General features: G+C 42.0%; 1 protein-coding gene across 2 annotated transcripts in view; it reads right to left on the reverse strand.

The window, feature by feature from the left end:
* The window catches only part of KCNJ15 (potassium inwardly rectifying channel subfamily J member 15), a 48,118-nt gene that overhangs the window by 16,456 nt on the left and 19,192 nt on the right, over window positions 1-12,470 (reverse strand). Inside the window, exon 1 of one of the 2 annotated variants that reach the window (XM_072740553.1) lies at window positions 3,419-3,458. The exons of the other annotated variant lie outside the window; for it this stretch is intronic. The gene's annotated coding sequence lies outside the window, so the exon portion shown is untranslated. Of the gene's footprint in view, window positions 1-3,418; window positions 3,459-12,470 lie in introns of those variants that run through there. 2 annotated transcript variants of the gene reach the window in all.

Genomic DNA, 12,470 nt, shown 5'->3' on the forward strand with positions numbered 1-12,470 from the left:
AAACATTTAGCCCTTTCCCTATGTTTCCATTCCATTATTATTGTTTCAAATTCCATAAGTACTAAAAAAATCCTTTTCCATCTCTAAATGTGGTTTGCATAGTTATACCCTTTATTCCTCAATGCAGATTCTTTAAAAAAAATTTTTTTTTCATTCTGTAGCACATCAACCTTTCTCTACTCGGCAAAAACAAGTTTAAACAGACACAGGGTTCAACAGGAGACTCATTTTCCATTTTCCATGGCAAAGAATCTGAGCACTGGAATAAGGCAGAGGTATCATTTGCAGAATATTTTTGTAAAGACAGTTTAATTTCAAGCCCTTTATTTGTGAAAGAGCTGGCTAACCTAAATAAAACATTATACATCTGTCTGTTGTTACAAGTGACCAACTTCAGCTGAACATTATTACTTAATAACAGCTAACTTTCCTATAGAGTAAGAATGTGCAGCAGCTAAACAGCAAATGGAAATTTCCTTTGGTTTACCACCCTTGGTCTCTCCCTGCTCCAACATGTGAAGAAGTTGGGTAATAAGCATACTCTCCCCTCTAATCACAGCATGGCTTGGACATGCATTGTTGTGGGATGACTGGTAAAACAGGAAAATTTATGTTTGAGGGGGAAAAAAAACCCAAGGCGAATTGTGTTGCGTTAGCCTCCCTAGTGACACTGCCCCCGATTTTCTCTCCAGGGAAGAGATTTCTTTAACTAGCTCATGGACTCTCACTTACTATTCTTGTCTGCATCGGTTCAAATGCAACGGGGAGGAGGTGGCTCAGCATTGTCCCCTTCAGATTTTAGGTAAGGAGGAGAAGGAAATGGAGAGCATTTGGGTTTGTCTGACTGTAACCTGCTATAAATCAGAATGGAAGATATTGTCTTTGCAGATACTACTTGTAGAGAAACAACTATTTTATTTGGTATATTCTCTTTAATAAAACTCAAACTGAGCATAGTTGGAGCATTAAAAAAGGAAGGAAAAAGTAGGAGGCAAGCCAGGATATTCCTTTTCTCTAACATTCATATCCCTGCTTGAAAGGTGGCTTGAGAGCAGAGAGCACTGTGTTGTTACAATTATCATTACATAATTTGCAAAACTTCAAGTTGACCTTCCCCTTAATAAATCTCTCACTCATTAAGACATTGAATCCACCACCTTTAACCCTTCACATCTTGCTTTGCCTCACAATTATATTTCCACTCCGATAAAGGCAAAGAAATATAGGAAGAGTATCACAGTATAAATATACATACCGATTTCAGGCTGGGTTATTTTTCTGGCTGCAAGCTACTTTTTCTTCTGTTTAGAATTAATTTGGAATTGCTGGTCTCTATCAACGGATGATTAATGGCCTCTGGTGTGATTCACCTGGACACAGAAGTGGCATTCTTGTCCTTGGTGATTTCCATGCTCATTATTATCATGATTGGAATCTCGTCCCAGACAGGAGAAATTAAGACTTTTGCTTGATTTGGAACCAGGTTATTTAACAATGGGACGAGTGTCAAAAGGTTTTGAAATTCAGCTTCACTGTCAGTCTAAACTTTGACCACATTTCTCTGATAGAGAAACTGGATATCACAGGACCTCAGGGGTATACAGTTTATACCCAAATTCTTGGATTTGTGGTTAGTTTACTTGAAGGACTGGTCATACTTCTGAGTTGTCTGCTTGTCCTCAAGTTGAAAATATAGATGCTTATGATCACTAAGAAAATCTCAAACTTCAAAATCTCTTCCCATTCGGTCTGAGACCCTTGGTGGTTAATGAATCTCCATCAGTAAACAGTGTCAGGAGACACTTTCTAACCATCTATAGTTAATTAGCTGGAGGACCATCAGCCCAATTTTGGCACTTTTAGAGTTGCTAGGTTAAAATATGAGATGCCCAGTCAAAACCGAATTTCAAGTGGACAACCAATAATCTTCTAGTATAACTATGTCCCATGCAATGTTTGATATATACTTATTTATACTAAAAAGTATTCATTGCTAATCTAAAGTCCATATACATGTACTAGATAGATGTAGCACAAACAAGACCTATATTTTTATTTGCTAAATCTGATATCCCTGGGGAAGAGCAAATGTACGCTCAAGAGTAGCTTAGAAGGTCAAAAAATTGTAAAGACAAGTTTTCACATACAGATAACACTCTTAGGAGAACAACCACCCAGACTTTCCCAGTACTAGGAACCCTGAAGACAAATGCAATCATTGTGGGATGAGAGTGTGGCCATTTCATGCATGGTTCACCAGAAGGATCAGAAAGTCTAGCTAGCGAGTCTCATTTTTAATCTTTCAGCTCAGGGATTCCTTAACCATTTTTGTGTTGTGGTCCTTTGGGTTGGACTGCCTTCTCAGGATGGGTTTAAATAGATAAAAATAAGCTAAATAGGATTACAAAAGACACCAATAATATTAAAATGCACTTATTCAAGCATTGAAAAAAAAAAGTTGGGCTTCTTTTTCAAGCAATGGAGGTGCACTGAGCAGACATGTTATTTCAAAGTCTCTGAAACAAAAGCATTGTGAAAATGAAGTGAAAAAGCATGATTCCTGCTCTGACCAAGTCACAGTTGGGGCTGGTAGGATGGCAGTGTGTTCCCCATTCATAGTACAAAAGTATAGACTTTAGTTAGAGGCGATTCAGAACAAACTGCTCCTCCCTCTGCTCCGGCCTTGATTATGGACACTCCTGAATTTTGCCCCAATCTCTCCAGGCTCCGTGGACCTGGACACGGTTTCACCTGTCATCAATGAGGCTCTGAGGGACAATGCTTCTGATTCTGTCACAGAAGTACGGCCAACATCTTGAATCCTCCTTGACTGATTTCCCCATAGACACTTAACATTTGTAGCAGTCCTTGTTCCTTCTAGAAGAATATCTGTGATCCCTAACAATGAGAACCACAGTTCATTCTTTTCCCCCGTGACATCACGGCATGGCCCGGCATTGGCAGTGACAGGGCTTGGATGCAGTGAGAACACAATGACAGTAGCCGTGGGGGGACATCCCAACACCCCTTACTCAGAAGCAACAGTACAATTTCTTCTTACATGGAAACAGAAGAGGAAAAGACAGCTCAAATTCACACATAACCTTCTGTCTGCAGAGCCTGACACGTTGCATTTCTCAGAATTGTGAAGCTGGGTTTTTATAGCAAATACACTGTTCAGTTGCACCCAACTTGATCTTACCATGATTTCCTTCTCATTCTTACCAGAAAGAAGGAAAGCTACTCATCTACAGAGCAGTCATTCTGACAACACTCCCCTTTATAAATCCTCCGGCGGCCCTCCCTGCTGACAGGACAGGTCTCTACACTACACACCTCTACAAAGCTAGACTTGAGTTTTGTCTGGCTCTTGCTCTCTCTATCTTTGTTCCCTTCAGGATGTAGCCTGGGTGCATACTTGCCTTTTCCTTCTGCGCACAATCCGCTCAGGGTTCCTTGTCCTGTACATGCCATTCCTTCCTAAAGGTTCTCATTCTCCGTTAACTCAACCTGTACTTTAAAAGTCAAGTTGAATATTACCTCCTCTGTACTTAAAAAAAAAGAAACAAACCTTTCTTCAGAAGGAGCATAAAGGTTAAGAGTACAGAGTCCTGCTTATATTAATAGTAGCTATGTGACTTTCGATAACTTGCCTAACCCCTCTGTGCCTCAGTTGCTCACCTGCAGAATAGTGACAATAAGAACTCCTACACTTGACAGGGTGGTGTGAGGTTAAATTTTTTTTTTTAATTTATGATAGTCACAGAGAGACAGAGAGAGAGGCAGAGACACAGGCAGAGGGAGAAACAGGCTCCATGCAGCGGGAGCCTGATGTGGGATTCGATCCCGGGTCTCCAGGATCGCGCCCTGGGCCAAAGGCAAGCGCCAAACCACTGCGCCACCCAGGGATCCCCTGGTGTGAGGTTATAATACATAAAGCACCATGGTGCTCTGCTTGCTTACACTAATTAGTATATAAGAGGTATTATCATTTTATGTTTACAATAAACAAAACATATAAGATATGACCTAACAAAGGGAAATTATGTTTAACAAAGATAACAGCAGAGGGTTAATATTTTGATTATAGAAAGTTCTTGTAAGTTAATAAAAAAACAAACGATGGCCCCCCAAACAACAACCTTTATAAACATATGCATCAAAAAAATTAAAAAGGTGAAAAATCTGAAGATATTTCGACAGTGTTTTTCATTCATTTGCACACCAAGAGATTATTGAGCACCTGTTATGTGCTAAGCCCTGCACTGCATGCTGGAGATCCAACAGTGAATAAGACTTGCTTGGCCCTTGCTTTTGTGTAGTTTATAATAGAGCAGGGAAGGGAGGTATTAAATAAATCATTAGGTGAATTTTTGAAGATATTTGTGAGAAGAATTAGGGAGAAATGCAAGAAAGGACGAGAGAATGGAAGATAGTGTATATAATATGTCCTTGTCAGGGGTCCCAGGAAGGCTTCCCTGGGGAGGTGGCATTAAAGTGGAGACATAAAGAATGTGGAGCACTCGGCAGGTAAGGAGGTGAGCTAGGATCAAGATGAGTGTTCTGGGCAGAGGGACACATGTGTTTGCAAAGGCCCAGCTGGCATGGAGCTTCCACCTTCCAGGAAGTGGGAAGGGACATTGAGTAGATAAGGGTCAGGCAAGAGCTTGGGGCAAAGCCCTGCCATGCATGGGGGGCTCCATGAGGACCATTACCCTCATACTAGGGAGCAAGAAGAATTTCAGGGTTTCAATCAAGAAAAAGGGGATCAGATTTGCTTTCAAAGCCATCATTTCTGACACAACATGTAGAATAAATTGGAAGGAGACAAGCATAGATGCTTGAAGTCTGGCTAGCTGGTGCTTTCAGCAATCCAAGCCATAAGTACCTACATATGGACAAGGACAGTATTAGCAGACTGAGGGAGCCAAGGGCTTCTGAGTTACCTGTTCAAGATAGCCAATAGACACCTCTAACAGATGAGTCTCAAAATGGCTCATGACCTCCTGGCATGAAAATGAGGTGGATGGGATGGGGGTGGGGGGTTAAAGTAAACATACTGATTCAGAGGGCACTGAATCTTCTGGAATTTAAAAATCATTCATATGTTCTCAGATCCCCATAGTGTGTGACGCTCACTCTGGCACACAATCTCAATCCAGTTGGAGGATCTAGCTCCTCTAGAGGTGAGGTTTGAAGGAGTGCTCTGGGGGATGCATAGGACAGAGCAGAGATAAGCAGAGATTAGACCTGGGGTCTAGGCTGATGTTCACAGGAGAGGGTGGGGCAGGCGGGCCGACTTTGACGTTGAAGCCTGCAAATAAAATCTGAAACATATAAGTGGATGAGATTCTCCCAGAAATGGAGTGTGAGAGAAGCAGTCCCCAGTCTGAGCCTTGGGCAGCCCCAGAGCCTGGCGGGGTAGGAGGCCTAGGCACCACAGGTCCAGGAAACACAGCTTCTCACTGGTCAAGTCATCAAAGATTTTTAAAGACACGTCAATAGTCCATACAGACAAGCATGCAGAGATGAATGGCATCATATATGGCTTAAGATAGAGTCATTTGCCATAGCTTTTTCTGGTGCTAATTGACAATATGCTTAAAGTTTAAAACTATTTATTTATACTCTTTGATCCAGAGACATTGGGATTATGTACAAGAATGCCTTCTACATTAGTTACAATACTGAAATGTTCAAGTCAATCTGCATTACCAATAACATAGAAATGGTTTTAAATTTATAAAATATTCATAAGCTGAAATATTGTGCAGTCCTTAAAAACCATGGCAAAAATGCTAACCATGTCCATTAAAAATAGGGATTTGATAAAGCAGGGCATAGAGTGTATTTGCTCCATGTTTCCCTCTCTAGGTAAGATGAAAATGAAATGCCTCTAAAATGTTAAGAGCAGTTATCTCTTCAAAGGAAAACAAAATGAGGAAGGTTTTCAACCACACTTTCCATTTTTATGGAGTTAATCTGAAAATTCAATTTCCCTAGCACAGACCATTCCCAAACATTCCAGATTTTACTGTAAATGAGAAGTACTTACTGTGCCCTACTGAAAAACTTTCCACACACTGCTGTGGCCAAACCGTATGAAATAATTTATTTTCAGAGACGTTTAGATTGTACAACTCCAAGAACCTAGTGTTGGGGAAGCATTCAGGGTTGCTATTTCATATCAACTTGAGGCTTCATTTAGTTGAGTTCTATTTCACTCGAGTGAAATGCATGCTAATATAAAGCAGGTTTCCTGCCCAATGCCTTTGCTCAGGCAGGTCCTTTACCTCAAATTCCTTTCCTGTGCCCCCATGTGTGGCAAACTCCTATTCATCCCCCAAGGCCCAGCTCAAATATCACTTCCTTCAGCTTCCGGGGAGAGTTCCTCTTCCTCCTTTCTTCTGCCTTTTGCAAGTTGTTTACACTTCATGATAACATTTAAGCGTTGCTGCAGCACTGTGTTTGAGACTTCTGATTCTCCTTAAACCAGGCTTAATGGTAATTCCTCTTTTAACCCTCATGCTAGCACAAGTCCGACCACATGGTAGGGACTTTGTGTCTGAGAGAAGAACCAGGAGGACAAAGGTGTCATGCAAGTGAACTCCCAAATGTCCAGATTTAGTAACTGATAAAACTTAAAGACATGAGAACTGATGCTGTAGGTCAGAGGGGAGGCCAGTCCAAAGCTAGGCGCCTCAGAAGGAGAGGGGTACAAATACACCACTGACTTGAATCACCAAAGTGGAAATGAAGGTTTAGACTTCCTATTTTGTGCCATAGCTCAAAGAATATCCTACAGGATCCTGCCTTGTAGAGAAAATGGGTTTTATAGTTTTCACACTGATGAAATTGAGAAGCACAAGAGGCATCAATATATTCGATTTAGCCTAACAAATTACTTTCTACGGTTTCACGTTCTGTGAGGCTTCAAGCATACTGGCCATCATATATAAAAGGCTCTAAGATCCTTTCCAGCAATAGCTCTCTGTTTGCTTCCTTAGAACTGGAGTGTCTGATGTTTTGTGAGTCAAGAATCCAAGAGCAAGGAAGAAATAGAAGTATTCAAATTGAGTTTCCACTTCATCCTTTTCTATGTTTATATGTTGTGCATATTTTTAAATGTACATAGTGTATTAATGCAGAACAATACGTGTATGTATCGTGCCTGTAGGTCCCAAAGTGTCCGTGTCCGTGTGTGTGTGTGTGTGTGTGTGTATAGAGGGAGGCTGTATATTTTTCAGTCTGTTACTTTAGATGAGTGCTTATCAAATCTTATTGTGCAGACAGATTCCGTGGGGTTCCTGCTAAAATGCAGATTCTGATTCAGAAGTTCTGGGCTGAGGTCTGAGAATTTGCATTTCTAACAAGCTCCCCAGCGATGAGGCAGCTGCACTTGGGGGTTGCAATTAGCATTTTGCAACCACAATTCCTCATCTGAATGGCACAACAGAACACAGAAAATGGTTGGGGTGACTCTGTCCTCTCCCGTGGATGGCCATCCCCAGCTGTGGGAGCCAGTAAGGCTGATTTCTCTCACAGAACTGTTGCGAAAGGAGCTTTACCTATGGGAAGAAGTTCAAGATCACTAGCTGACTTCATTTAAAAAAAGAGAGAGAGAGAGAGAGAGAGAGAGAACATTAAAAAGCATCACAAGCCAATCCTGTAGTCAGCAATTCTTTTCCCGTGTTGGCTTATATCTGGAAACTTCCTTTACGAGAAGCATAGCTAGAAACCAACGTTTTGACCACTCCTATTATCAAAGATCCCGTGGTGCTAACGTTAAGTTAAAGAAAGCCACGTCAGAAGTTTCTGACTAGTAAGAGCTACTTCCATACACTCTCACTCTGATGGGACCCTGGTCCTGAGAGTCAGTGGGTTACAAATGTTCTTTATCCAAAGGAAGAGGAGAAAAATACATATGGTGCTCAATGAATATTTGCGAGTAAAAACACACACACACACACACACACACACACACAAAACACACACACATTCGTTATTGACAAACAAAATGATTCTTTTAATTCACAGCGTCTACTTGGCCATTTATGTTTGTGTGTCCCAGTACAACTTTCAAAAGACTGCTTTGGTCTAATTTGAACCACATGCCTTTGCTTAATTTCTGAGCCATATCGTACTCTGCACTAGTGGTCGTGAACCCATTTTCAAATATCTGCATCTTCTATACTGTGCAGCTAGTGTCAGGGAAAAGTGATGTGTGACTGAATTAGGATGATACCTCCTCTGAGTCTAGGTTCACATCACACACAAACATAATGTAGCCCAAAAGAACTCGGACTGGAATACCTCGGCGCCTAAGAGCACATGTTTGGGATTGACAAGGACCATGGAGGGGGCAAAAAAGAAAGTTCTAAGTTCTAACTGACCACTTGACATGATTTGGCATCTAAATTACACCTAGTTGGCCAATTCTTAGTGTTCTATCTTGAATCTGTCTTCAGCCCTATTTTCCACTAGAGATACCATTTTCAGAGGGTGGAACTGAGAGTGGGACCCTAGTTGCAAAGCTGGGTAATGGTCCCTGTGCTCCCTGGGTGCCATCTCTTGCTTCCTCATGATCATTGGTAAACAACCCTCATGGAATGAGAAAAGCCAATTTGTTGTCTTTGGGTTGTGAGAAGAGACAAAAAGTTCAGCTAAGGAGAATGCGTTGCATCCCATAACCACGTTTGGAATACCTTTAGTTTATCTCAATATCCTTAAAGGTGTCCTTCTCTCTTGTCACCACCACCACCTTGGTGTAGAGGCACATACTTTCTTTCTCTGGTGACCACAGCAGGCTCATAACTAGGTCCCTGTCTCCAGTGGCTGTCCTTCTAAGGTATTCCCCACACTACAGCCTTTAAGAGCTCCTCCACTGCCCAGCTATGGGGCCCAGGTTATCCACAAACCAAGGCCTGAGCTGCTGACCTTCTGAGCGTGGTGTGTGCACCCTTCAGGAGCCACCCACTACCTCTGCCTTGGTACCAGCCGCTCTGCAGCCTGTGCAAGCCATGCTGAATGACTCACAGTTGCCCAAATGGGTTGGTCCTCTATTGACTGATTCTATGCTTCCAAACATGCCAGACCATCTGCTAGAAAGCTCTCTCCCTTTCTTTGGCTGCTTTCTCATATCTACCTTTGAGACACTGTTCATTCTAGGTAGGTGCTTCCCCTGTTCTCATGGGTTCGGTGATTTCCCTATATGTTTCCCTGTCCCTGTGCTTCAGTCTCTTGGAATATTTACCTCAGTGTGGTGGAATTGTTTGTTTCCTTATGTATATCTCATTGCAATAACACTTACCAAGTTACCAACAACCATTAACTGAGAACATACACATGACCAGCACCGTGTTGGCACTTCCTATTCCTTAACTCCAAACGACAGTAACTGTGGTAGAACTCTGGTGAAAATAAGGGGCTCACAACAGACACATGAAAAATGCTCAACATCACTCAGCAACAGGGATATACAAAACAAAACCACAATGAGATCCCACCTCATACCAGTCAGAATGGCTAAAATTAACAAGACAGGAAACAACAGATGTTGGTGAGGATGCAGAGAAAGAGGAACGCTCTTACACTGTTGGTGGGAATGCAAGCTGGTGCAGCCACTCTGGAGAACAGTATGGAGGTTTTTCAAAAAGTTAAAAATAGAGCTACCTTATGACCCAGCAATTGTACTACTAGGTATTTACCCCAAAGATACAAACCATTACAAATGTGGTGATCTGAAGGGGCACCTACACCCCAATGTTTATAGAAGCAATGTCCACAATAGTGAAACTGTGGAAAGAGCCCAGATGTCCATCGACAGATGAATGGATAAAGAAGACGTGGTCTATATATACCATGGGATATTACTCAGCCATCAGAAATTATTTACCATTTACATAGACATGGATGGAACTGGAGGGCATTATGCTGAGCAAAATAAGTCAATCAGAGAAAGACAATTATCACATGGTTTCACTCATATGTGGAATATAAGAAACAGTGCAGAGGATCATAATGTAGGGGAGGGAAAACTGAAAAGTCATCAGAGAGGGAGAAAACCCATGAGTCTCTTAACTATAGGAAACAAACTGAGGGTTGTTGGAGGGGAGGGGGGTGGGGGGATGGAGTAACTGGGTGATGGGCATTAAGGGGGGCACGTGATGTGATGAGCACTGGGTGTTATACACAACCGAAAAATTATTGAACACTACATCTGAAACTAAGTATGCACTATATGGTGGCTAATTGAATTTAACTTTAAAAAAATTAAGGGTCTCAGACAAGTTAGGAAGATTGCCTAAGGCCATATGACTAGTCAGTGGTGGTGGCAGTATTTAGATCCTGGTCTGTCTGACCCCAAATCCGGGTCATTATGTGTCATACTCCATTGCCCTTCATTGGAATATAAGCTGTCATACCTTATATTGCATGTGCCAATGCCAAGGTTCTAGCAGGGGTTTAGTGTTGATAGATGAATGGATGGATGATGGATGGATGGAGGATGGATGGATGGATGATGGAAGCAAAGGCAGCTTAGATTCTTGCAGTGTTAGGGAAAGCAGCCCTGGGTCTCAAAATGAACACTCTTATGCATTGGTGTATTGAATTGAGTGGAGAAAAAGTGCCTTTGCCTCGGTCCCCTATAACACACATCCTCATTTACCTGCAGAAGATGCAGGAGGGGTTCTGTCCTCGAAGTCAGCGTTCCCTGTGCACTGTGCTGCCTTGCAGCCTCCCACTCCAATGCTGCTGCTACTCCTGTATCCTTTCTGTGAGTGGCTCCACATTCACCCAAGCTTGATGCCAGGTCACCTTCCTACCCCCCTACCTTTATGACCACAACACATTTTCTTCAGTTCTGCCTCCAGAATAATTCTTGTGTCCATCCCCAGTTCTGCTGCCCTTTCAAGGCTTCATCCTGCTGGTGACATCTCTGGATGTTCTCTCCACTGCCCATGCTTCAGGGATGATGAGTTGCTTTCACTTCTGTGCAGGCTGCATACTGCCCCACATCTTTCTACCTGTCTCTGTTCCTGGCATCTTGGCTGCCTGAATAGCCTATCCTAGTGCCAGATCTCTCAGCTGAACCCCCATGGTACCCTTGGCTCACTCCTCCCACTAAGGGTTCATTTAGGACCCTGCCTCTCCTTCACCACTGTAACTCAAACTATAATGCCCTCACTTCAGCACCATGATTATCTCTGAATGCATTCATCTCCTCTTCCAGTTGGTGAGTTTTTTGAGAACAAAGATTGGCGGTGTTCATCTTTGTACCCACAGTAACACAGTCCCTGGCATCTAGAAGGTGCTCAAAACAAAAGTTTTAATGATTCGTATTCATCACTCTACAAATGAGTCAACAAATGAACCAATAAATGGATTAATAAGCAATCTATAAATTAAAGAATGAATGAAGGTCAAAGATGACCCAAAACACATGAGTAGTTTCAACACATTTATCAGTACACAACAAGTTTTCTGAATTCTTTCTTTGAAGCAACTTACAGTTACATACTGTTCCACCTTTGTGGGAAGCGACTTTCCACTATGCTGCAATTCTCTGGGTTAAGGAACATTTCCTTTTGACCATCCTGACTCAGACGCTCCCGGAAGCTGGCCTGACCATTTCAGTTTCCTTTGCTGATGACCCTTATGCTGTGATTCACAGGTGCCCTCAAAGAATACAGAGATGTTCAGATACAGCTTTTCTTTCTGAGGATGGCTTCCTTTTTCAGGAATGATTAATCATACCCGTAGTTACTCAAGGGATTAGAGGTTTCCACTAAAGAAGTCTAATTACTTTCACATGTGTTTTGGTTCCTCCTTTATTTACCTCGCCCACCCCACACACATGCATACACACATACATGCACCCACATACAACATTAGCCTAGAAATTGCTTCAAAATCCTATTTGTCTTCATTCAATGTAGCAGGTTTCTCGAGAATATCTTTACGAAGCCCAAGGACTTAACTTGAAGACCACGGTAAGGTCAGAAGGAATGGAGGGAAGGCTCATGGATCCATAGGGTGGGCATCTATTCCTTCTAATCTCCTCTAGTTCTTCTCTTCATCCATTAAGCCACCACATTTGATCTCTAGGATTTACTTCTTAAGCCAAAAGAGCTAAGTATTATTTTGGGTAGACCATTACCCCCTTCTCAGTCATGATAAATAAGACCTAGTTTCTAATGCTAGTCCTATTGGCATTTTAAACAAACTATGGAGTGGATGTTTGAGAAAAACTGTAAAACTCATACATAGCCTAGGATTAAAAATGATGACGTGGCTTTTAAACTCCAGTGGGACAACCCCTCCATCTCGGCCACTATTTCCTGGAAATTGCTACTACTCTCCATTATTGCCTAATTACCAACATGTTACTAATTTACTCACTCAGTCACTCACTCTTTCAGCAAACATTTAACTCTAAGAAAATTCAGTCTTATGTCTAAGAAAATTCA

The sequence above is a fragment of the Vulpes vulpes genome, chromosome 15, assembly GCF_048418805.1.
Source record: "Vulpes vulpes isolate BD-2025 chromosome 15, VulVul3, whole genome shotgun sequence".
Lineage (NCBI taxonomy): Eukaryota > Metazoa > Chordata > Mammalia > Carnivora > Canidae > Vulpes > Vulpes vulpes.